Here is a 10582-nt window from a genome sequence, read left to right as displayed (position 1 = left end):
CCTTTCTGCACCACGGACCAATAATCGGTGCCTAGTCTCCGTGGCATTCATGCGCCACAAAATATCCAAAATTGTATACTTAATATAGAGTGGATTGACCACATGGATGCTCAGCGCTAACTGTATATTCACATTTCCAATTCTACTGAGGTTCACACAGCGACTTCTGGGTGAGTACGTCCTACTAACTACAGTCAATTATCTCCTTACTCTCCCGTACCAGCCAAAGGTCGTCCATTTGCTGCTCCAGATCCCTAAGACAGACTTCAAGCAGCTGCAGCTGTATGCACTACACGGACATGAATAACTACCTAACCAGCTATTTAATGATGATGCGGAACTGAATGTCCGCGCATTTTTTAAATTACTATTGAAGTGCAATCATTACCATTTTGACGATGCAATCATTAAATAGTTTCATTTAAAATGGATGCCAATGGCATAAAACCTTTTAAAGAAGGGTAATAACCTCATATATTCAGAAATTAAAACAAATGTCTTCACTGCCTGTGTCATTCTCCACAGGACGTCCTCACATCAGGGAGAACTCCCGGTAACCTGCCTACAGGGTTGGGTATCCGGCCCACTTTCACTACTCTACTGAGAACGCGTGCCTGAGAACGTCGTGTTGTAAGGCTCCGACTTTCTCTCGTCTGGTTAACTTAGGATCCGAAACGAGCGAGATCTAAGTTGTGCATCATTGTGTAGAATCAGGCTGAGTGGCTCGTCTAAGAAGGCTTCCCCCCCCCCCCCCCGGCTCTACATATATTCTGATTTCCAGTGAAATGCATTCAGGAACTTTTTATCCATGTAATTTAAAAAAAAAAAATACATTTAAATGGAAGCCAATTAAGTAAACGTTTGTAAAGAAAGGTAAGCTCGTAATAACGTCTGAAAATGTACTTATTGTCTCCACTATCAGTGTCGATTTACGGAAGTGCTCTCCCATTACTTCACTACTGAACAAAGGCGCCTGGAGGCGCTCTGCAGTCAGCCTCCGGCTTTCCACCTGATTGTTAACTTCTGTATGAGAAACTGTCGAGATCTAAACAGTCCGTTGTAACGAGAATCAGATAGAACAGGCCATGCGCATCCCATCTCGGTCAGCGCAAATGGACCGTACCCTGACTCCAGACAATATCTCAATCAACCATTACTCACACTACGCAAATAAATTCACACTGATCATTCCGCGGGAAATGGTAGTAATTGTTTTTATATAACTCTTTTCAGTTAATTTAACGGCGATTGTGATTCTGTCCCGTGGGAAATGTGGCCTGTTCAAATGCATCACTCTTTATCTTGTGGCCATGGCGGGAGCCGATCTGACAGTGGTCATCGTTGTTATTACATTAGAGAGGATAAATTTTATCTATTTGTTTGCTAAGTTCTTGCTTGAGACTCCGTCGTGCTCTGTGCTACTTGTCCTGAGTGTCGCAACCAGGGATATTTCCGTTTGGTTGACGGTTGCCTTCACTTTCGATCGCTGCGTGGCCATCTGCTGTCCGAGTCTGCGGAACCGATATTGCACCGAGAGAACAGCGACTATGGTGGTAGCTACAGTGATCACAGCCTGTTGTGCCAAGGCCGTTCCTTGTTACTTCGCAGTGGATCGATGGCGTTGTATCCCCGCAACTGAATACTTCACGTCACCCCTGTGGAAAGCATACGAAGTATTTGACAGCCTTACAGTGCCGTTGTTACCAATTAGTTTAATTATGTTCTTTAATGTTTCAACCGTCAAACGGATTATAGCGACAAATAGAGTTCGCCAGGTACTTCGGAGAAGCAGTGAAAATCGTAACGATCCAGAGGTAGCAAACCGAAAACAGTCAATGATTCTGTTGTTCGCTCTTTCAGCCAATTTTATATTACTTTGGATGCCCTATGTCGTACATTCTATGACGTGGCAAGTCGAAAACTATTACTACACAGACAGATATTTCAGCAAACCGACATATATCCTGCAGCAATTTGGGTTTATGCTGTCTTTTCTCAGCACCTGCACCAACACGTGTATCTATGGGCTGACACAGCGAAAATTCCGGGAGGAGCTGACAAATGGAGTGAAATGCCTGTTTATAGCAACGGGGAAGATGTGTGGATAAATCCTCCAAATTAAATGTTAGCAAAATAAAACTTGCTCCAAGCGATCGCTATATTGCTATCTCACTGTACAATCGATCAGCGTGGAGAAATCGACATGGATTTAGTTATTGTCTTCAGGGAAAGTTCACTGTCTGGTATAACATAAAATGTCCGTTACGGAGGCTGATTACAAGGTATCGAAGCATTTGAACATGACTTAATCTAATTCGTTCAGTAATCATACTGTTGACAAAATATTATCACTGTAGTATGAACATAAAGAATAAAACAAAACAATCCATTGTATAATCCGAAAATTACAAACTTTGCCACTGTTTTCTTGCGTTTTTCCTCAATTTTATTATCTCGGAATATCAGCATCGGACGGTAACGCCAATATAATCATAGTAGAATGATACTGGTGCCTCTACCCTCACAGTAGCATGTCCCTGCCAGAATGGTCGGCAACAGCAAAACAGGAAGTGTTCCTGTATACTTACCAGTCTCCAATTTAAGTTGATTAGCTGGGGCTCGTGTTGCTCTTAGGTGATGCTGTCGCCTTGAAATAACTTAGTGCGTGTTTCTCGACTGCTGTTATGTTTTCGTAATAACAGCTCGAAAAGTGCTCCTATGGACTGATCCATAAGACCATAAGACTCTGAGATGTACTACTAGAGGCAGATCAATTTACCCATCTCGTTTGTTTCGCATTTCATCCTGGCTGATCCAAGTTTCCTGTCCTGCACAATCTACCACCTTTTCAGCTTGTCATTCAGCCCCTTCACAATGAAGATCAACCAACTTCTCCCTTAAATATACATGAAGATTTGGCTTCACAGCTGCCTGTGGCAAATAATTCAACAGATTCACCACTCATTGGCTTAAGAAATTCGCCGTATTCTCTATTCTAGAAGGAAACCCCTCTATTCTGAGGCTGTGTCCTCTGATCACAGACTCTACAACCACAGGAAATATCCTCTCCACATTAACTCTATCAAAGTCTTTCAAGCATTTTATAGGTTTCAGTTAGATCACCCTCATTCTGCTGAATTCCAGTGAATACAGCACCCGAATCACCGGAGACTTTTGTATATGACTAATCATTTTATTATGGGCTCTTTTTTTTTTTTTTTTTTGCATAACTCCGTTCAACCCTCTGCAGTTTCAACACATCGTTTCTAAGGTAAGGCGCCCTGAGATGCTCCCAATACTCGAAGTGAGGCCTGACGAGGGCATTCGAAAGTCTCAGCATTACATCCTTGCTTTTATATTCTAGTCGCCCTGAAATGAAGGTAAACATCGCAATCGCCCTCTTCACCATAGTCAACGGGCAAATTATCCTTTAAGGAATCATCCACAAGTGTGTCAAGTTCCTTTGCGAATCAGTATTTGTGTATTTTCTCACTATTTATAAACTAGTCAACTCTTCCATTTATTCCGCCAAAGTGCATGATCAAAAACTTCCAGCTACTATATTCCATCTGCTATTTCTTTGCCGATTCTCCGAATCTGTCTGTGTCAGGGCTCTGGAGCAGGATGCAATCGCAGACGCAGCACTGTGCACACACATACAGATACGAATGCTGGAAAGGCTCAGGAAAATTGTCTGGCACGATCTGGCAACAAACAGGTGAAAACACAGGACTGAAATAAACTGAGCAATAACCTGAGAGGCAGATGAGAGGTGGAGCACAATGAGGCACAGGTGACAGCAATACAGGTAATAATGAGAGGCAGATTAGAGACGGAGTACTCAGTAATACAGGAGCCGGAGTAGAGCAGGAACGGGGACAGGAGCACATGACAATACAAAACCACAGATCGACAGCTAGGGGGAATAACACACAAAACGAGAGAGTTCAACTGGAAGCACTGACAGAACCACCCCGCCCCCTAACGCCAGGTAGGGCTGGGTGCTGGCGATGTAAGTCCCTGATAAGAGAGGGGTCCAGGATGTTACGGGCGGGGACTCAACATCTCTCCTCAAGACCGGAGCCCTCCCAGTCCATAAGCTACTGGAGGCCACGGCCCCGGCGACCAACGTCCAGCAGTTAACACGCCATGAAGGTCTCTGACTGATCGATGAGCTGTGGAGCAGGGAGGGGTTTTGGGGACACAGTGGGTGGCTCATGAAAGGCTCGATGCGGGACACATGGACGGTGGGATGAATGCGGCGGAGAGTGGAGGGGAGCTCGAGTCGGACGGCAGCGTGGCTGATGAATTTAAAATGGAAATGGGACAGATGAAGCCGGAGGCGTTCTTGCGGGAATCCACATTGAAGGACAGGTCTCGGATTGAAAGCCACACACGCTTACTCTGGCGGTAACGTGGGACCTTAGAGCGATGGCGGTCAGCTTGATGGTTGATCCAAGCTGATGCACGGAGAAGGGCAGAGCGAGTGCGCCTCCACATCCGCTGACAACGGCGGATGGATGCCTCGGCAGATGGAACGCCAACCTCCTCCTCCTGAGCAGGAAACAGTGGAGGATGGTAGCCAAGGCAGCACTCGAAAGGGGACAGATCAGTGGATGAGGACGGATGAGAGGTTATGGCGTACTCTGCCCAAGGTAGCTGCTGACTCCACGCAGAGGGGTTCTAGGAGACCAGACACCTCAGTACTGTCTCTGTCTGTTGGTTGGCCCTTTCGGTCTGTGGGTGAAATCCTGAAGACAGGCTCACAGAGGCATCTAGAAGATTACAGAATGCCCTCCAGAAGGTGAATGTGAATTGAGAGCCCCTGTCTGACACAACATCGACAGGTAAACCACGTAATTTAAAAACATGCCGTACCAGTAATCTGGTTGTTTCTTTGGCAGAAGGGAAGTTATGTAAAGAAATGAAATGTACAAACGTGGAGAAACGATCAACTACTGTGAGAATGGTGGTGTCGCATCTGATGGGGGAAAACCGGTGACAAGATCCAGACCAATGTGGGACCAGGGTCGCTTGAGGATAGACAAGGGTTGTAACAGATCGGCGGGTGACCGAGTAGAGTGGCTGTCTTCTGCATAGACCGGGAAGGCTGAGACAAATTTGCGGATGTCATCTTCCATGGAGGACCACCAGAACCACCGACTGATGAAGGCCTGAGTACGCTTGGTTCCAGGGTAACAGGATAACGGGGAAGAATGACCCCACTGCAATATCTGTGAGCGGACAGAGCTGGGAACATAAACACGGTTATTCTTGCATTGACTAGGGGCTACCTCGCTCTGCTGAGCAGCTTGCACCACGACTTCAATGTCCCATTGCTCTGCGCCCACGGGACAGTGATCAGGGAGGATGACATCCGGTTACCACAGGGGTCTTAGAGGAGGGAAATCTTCGGGAGAGGACATCGGGTTTTCCATTCTTCGAACCGGGGCTGAAGGACAGAGTAAAATTGAATCTTGAGAAAAACAGGGACCAATGAGCTTGACGGGAATGGAGACGCTTAGACGTACGGATATATTCCAGATTCTTGTGGTCAATCCAGACTAAGAATGACACCTTTGCTCCCTCCAGCTAATGCCTCCACTCCTCCAGAGCGAGCTTCACAGCCAGCAGCTCCAGCATTCCGATCGTAATTCCGCTCCGTGGGAGTGAGGCGGTGAGAGAAGAAATCGCAGGGGTGTACGTTCTCATTCTTGGCCGTGCGCTGAGAGAGAACAGCTTCTACGCCAATGTCAGACGCATCCAGCTCCACAATTAACTGCCGGTCGGAATCGGGTTGAATCAGGATAGGGGCAGAGATGACAAGTTCCTTCAGGTCAGAGAATGCTTTTTCAGCAACAAGGGACCAGCAAAATCGAACAGCTGATGAGAGAAGAGCCGTGAGTGGTGCAGCCAGTGTAATGTAATTTCTGATGAAGCAGAGATAGAAGTTATCAACGCACAAGAAGCGTTGCAACTCCCTACAAGTCGAGGACTGGGGCCATTTGACCACCGTCTTGACCTTCTGTTGGTCCATCTGAATGAAACTGCCTGAAATTACATACCCCAGGAAGGAGACTCCATTGCGATGAAACTCACATTTCGCAGCCTTCACAAAGAGGTGGTTCACCAGAAGGCGCTGGAGAGCTCTGCGGACATAACCTGTGTGTTCAGTAGAGGACTTGGAGAAAGTCAAAATATCTTCGAGATACACAAAAATAAATTGGTTCAGCGTGTCCGTCAGAAGGTCATTTACCAGGGCTTGGAAACGGAGGGGGCATTGGTGAGACCGAATGGCATGACCAGATACTCGTAATGGGCTGAAGTGGTATTAAAGGCTGTCTTCCACTGTCCCTTTCGCGGATGCTGACAAGATGGTAGGCGTTACGCAGATCAAGCTTGGGAAAACTGAGGCTCCTTGCAGTAGTTCAAGTGCCGAGGTCATGAGCGGAAGAGGGTAACGGCTCTGAACAGTGACGTCATCCAGTCTCCGGTAATCAATGCATGGACGTATGGAGCCGTCCTTCTTTCCAACATAGTAAAACACCGGCACCAGCAGGGGAGGAAGATGGCCGGATAATGCCTGCAGCCAGAGACTCTTGAATGTACTTCTTCATGGCTTCTGTTCCAGTTACGGACAGGGAATAGAGGCGGCCGCTTGGGGAAGACGTGCCAGGCAAGATGTCAATGGCGCAATCATATGGACGATGAGGCTGCAGGGAAATGGTCCAGGACTTGCTTTACACAGCTTTGAGGCCCATGTATTCAGGAAGGATGGCACTAAGGTCCTGAAATTCCTCGGAGGGATCTGGGCTCGGAGACAACGTAATCTGAGCACGGCAGAGGCAGTCGGTGTGACAAAATGGGCTCCAGGGTACAATCCTGCGACTGAACCAGTCAATGTGGGGGTCGTGTCTGACCACCAGGGATAGCACAGGACAATGGGAGCTTCAGGAGAGTAAGTAACATAAAGGGTTAACTGTTCTGATGGTTGCCGGGTAAACTTACGGGCTTCATGATATAGGTGACGTTAGCCAGTCTCTGACCGTTCAAGGCGTTGGCCATTAATAGTGATTGCAGAGCAGACGTGGTTAGTCCCACTGGGAAGCCAAGCCGGAATCGATAATAAAAGAAAAAAAAACACCTCTCCACACGAGAGACGACCAAGGCGGAGACTGCTCGGCGTTGGACGACCCACTCCAGAGAAGCAGGTATGGAAGTGAGTGGTGTAGAGGACGGCAGGATAGGGGTCACGAACCGGGAGAGGACTGAGCTGTCCGATCGTGTCCAGGTGGCTTGTGGCTGTGCACCAGCTGTGGGGGTGCCAAAGGCGTCGCGTAGCTTGGCTGTCTTCACCGTTTCCCTCAGGAGTCCAGAGGTACTGTCCAGCCTGCCGTCAGCGCTGCCGGGACCTCCAGCCGCATCAATGGTGCAGTTGAAGTCTCCGGCCAGAACGACCGGCTGGACGTCACCAGCAGCTGTGGGAGCTGCTCGAAGCCGGCCCGCCGCTCACTCCGCACGGGGGAGGCGTACACGTTGATCAGCCGGAGCAGAGTGTCCCGGTATTTGACGACTACTACCAGGAGGCGCTCCGCAACCACCTCTTTAACTTGGGTGATTGAGAAGTTGCCTCCCCGTAGCAGAATCCCCAGGCCGGAAGCGCGACAATCGTTGCCCCCCGACAACACAGACAAACCTTTTTTCCACCACCATGACCACCTCCGGTAGTTACGGAGGTGTGGTAGTCCGCACTCCTGATGGAAGGTCACGTCGGCCTTTACAGTGTCCAAGCACTGGAGCGCGCTGACGCATCGCCCAGAAGTCTTCAAACTGCGCACGTTCAAGCACGCCAATTTAAGGTCTGCCATCTTTGTAAGTCCTTTATTTCGGCTGCTCTCCGTCCTCACCCTTACAGTCCTGAGCCTTCATGCCCACCGCCTTTGTGAAGTTTTCCACCTCCTGTGGGCTCAGGTACTGCGGGTAGTACTCCCCCGGGTGTGGCAGTTCTGGTTCTGGGCCCGGGGTGTTTGTTGACTTCCTGGGCTGCTTCCCCTTCAGGCTGCTGGGTGCCGGCCGTGGCTCTGTTCCCGGATTCCCGGAGCTGTGTGTCTCTGCTGCTTCCCGCCTCCTGTACTTGGGGGGGGGGGGGGGGTGGCCAGCAGACCTTCTCCACTCTCTCTCCTCCTCTCCGCCTGTTCTGCTGGCCGCTTCTTCCGCCGAGGCTGCTGGCCTCCCCCAACTCCTTCCTCCTCTGAAGAGGACAGGGTCCAGAGGCTGTGTGGTTCCCTGCCCTTTTCTTGTGTTCCTCCGCCTTCTGTCGTTTGGCCGCCGCCTCCTGGGTCTTTTTGCGTTTCATGACCTTCCATTCGGTTTCCGCCTCGGCTCTCCCCTCCTCCATGGACTCCTGCTCGTCGTTTGGCTGGTCCTGGAGGGTCAAAAAAGTGGGTGGCGGGCCTTGGGGTGTTTGCACCTTCCTCCCTGGTTTCGTTGTCCGTCTTGTCGGGTGCCTGGTCTGCAGCGCTGGCGGGTATGTCCGAACCTGCCTGGGCCCTTTCAGTGCCAACAGCCTCCCTGGTCGCCTGTGCGTAGGTGCCCCACGCCGCGGGCAGGCTCTGTACAGGTGGCCAGCCTGTCCGCATAGGTTGCAGGACTTGGCCTGCGTGCAGTCTCTGGTCAGGTGGCCCTCGGTTTTACAGTTCTTGCACATCACCACCCTGCACTGGGCTGCGATGTGCCCCGCCTTGCCGCAGTTTCGGCACACCCTGGGTTGCCCTGTGTTTACCATGAACCTCCGGTTCCCTCCGATGCCGAACACCGAGGTGGGGGTGGAGGTGGATGACGCCGCCGTTGGAGTCCAACTTCAGCTTCACCTTAACCTGCCGCTTGCTGGTCCAGATCCCCAGTCCGTCCTTCACGTCCGCTGGAGTTCCTACGTTCTCCACATACCAAGCGAGGAATGTAAGGACGTCCACCATTGGCACGTACGGGTTGAACATCCGAACCGTGATTTTCCGTTCCTGCTGCATGGCCGTCGCAAAGAGGGTCTGTGCTTTCAGCAGCGATAGCGGCGCCTCTGTCCCCTTCAGCTGAAGCTGCTGGTACAGTTTCTGCCACCCTGCAGCCTGCCGGAAGGTGACATCGAAGAAGCCGGCGAAACCCTGGACGCAGTAGATTTCGTCGGGCGTAAATCCACAGCATTCCATCAAGACCTTCCGGATGAAGGTCTCTCGGGTGAAGCGGTGCCCCCGTTCCCGTCTCGCACTGTCAGCCTGACAGTGTTCACGGTTCCCGGGCCTCGAGCCGATGCGCTGCTCGCTGCTGCCATCTTCCTCACTGCTGTCGTCGCTGGTATGGGGTGTTAGATTGGAGGCCAATCAGCATTAGGATCCACCCCTGCGTCAGCGCCAACTCTTCTCCTCCGCCTTCCGATCTGAGAAGAACAGATACTACACTTGATCTTAGCCAAAGGGCCGAGAAGCGATGACTGTCAACACTGTCAACTTCCCTATAGCCCGGAGGAGAGAGGAACAGATAGGTCGGCAAATTATAGGCTGATTTAACAACAACAGAGTAACTGTAGTGTTTCAATTATCTCCCCAGCATAACTGGGACACCCTTACAGTCCCAGGCTTGATTGGACATTACTTTTTACGCGTGTTCAGGAAGATTTCCTGAAACAGTATGTGGATGGTGCACCTGGGGGAGAGATATACCAGATTGGTATTGGAATAGGGCCCAGCAAGATGAGTTTCATTGGGAAAGATTTAATGATCAGGATTCCGGAGGTTGTCAGATGGTCATTGATGAGGACATGATGGGAACTGCAGGTGGATGAATGCAAATTTCAGAAAGCGAATTGCAGCCGAATTGGCAGGAATTGTAGAGAGCGGTCTGAGAGCTGAATTTGTTGGTTAAATCCTTGCCTGGCATGTGAGAGTCCAGTCGGTCAGATTTCAGGGCTTCCCTGTCCCTGTGAGGGAGTAAGAGAAGTCTGGTGATATTCAGGAGCTCAGAGTAATGGGAGATATCGCATTTAGTTTTTTTTAGTAAAAACCGTCATATGTCAGGTTTAGCAGCACAATTTGGATGGATCCGGGGTGGGGGGGGGGATTAATAAGGAAACACGAAACAATTAGAACATAGAACATAGAATAGTACGGCTCAGTACGGGCCCTTCGGCCCACAATGTTGTGCCGTCCCTCAAACCCTGCCTCCCATATAAGCCCCTATCTTAGATTCCTCCATATACCTGTCTAGTAGTCTATTAAACTTCACTAGTGTATCTGCCTCCACCACTGACTCAGGCAGTGCATTCCACGCACCAACCACTCTCTGAGTAAAAAAAAAACCTTCCTCTGATATCCCCCTTGAACTTCCCACCCCTTATCTTAAAGCCATGTCCTCTTGTATTGAGCAGTGGTGCCCTGGGGAAGAGGCGCTGGCTATCCACTCTGTCTATTCCTCTTATTATCTTGTGCACCTCTATCATGTCTCCTCTCATCCTCCTTCTCTCCAAAGAGTAAAGCCCTAGCTCCCTTAATCTCAATTCATAATGCATACTTTCTAAACCAGGCAGCATCCT

The 10582-nt window shown here is 49.9% G+C and overlaps 1 protein-coding gene and 1 pseudogene across 1 annotated transcript in view; one reads left to right on the top strand and one right to left on the bottom strand.

The window, feature by feature from the left end:
- Nucleotides 1-10582, top strand: part of LOC140189013 (uncharacterized) — a 1003756-nt gene that overhangs the window by 718018 nt on the left and 275156 nt on the right. The window lies entirely within an intron of this gene.
- On the bottom strand, nt 9351-9482 carry LOC140189365 (U2 spliceosomal RNA; annotated as a pseudogene).

This window comes from Mobula birostris, chromosome 28, assembly GCF_030028105.1.
Source record: "Mobula birostris isolate sMobBir1 chromosome 28, sMobBir1.hap1, whole genome shotgun sequence".
Taxonomy (NCBI): Eukaryota; Metazoa; Chordata; class Chondrichthyes; order Myliobatiformes; family Myliobatidae; genus Mobula; species Mobula birostris.
The sequence above is the reverse complement of the archived record's forward strand: the minus strand, read 5'-3'. Positions and strand labels throughout refer to the sequence as shown.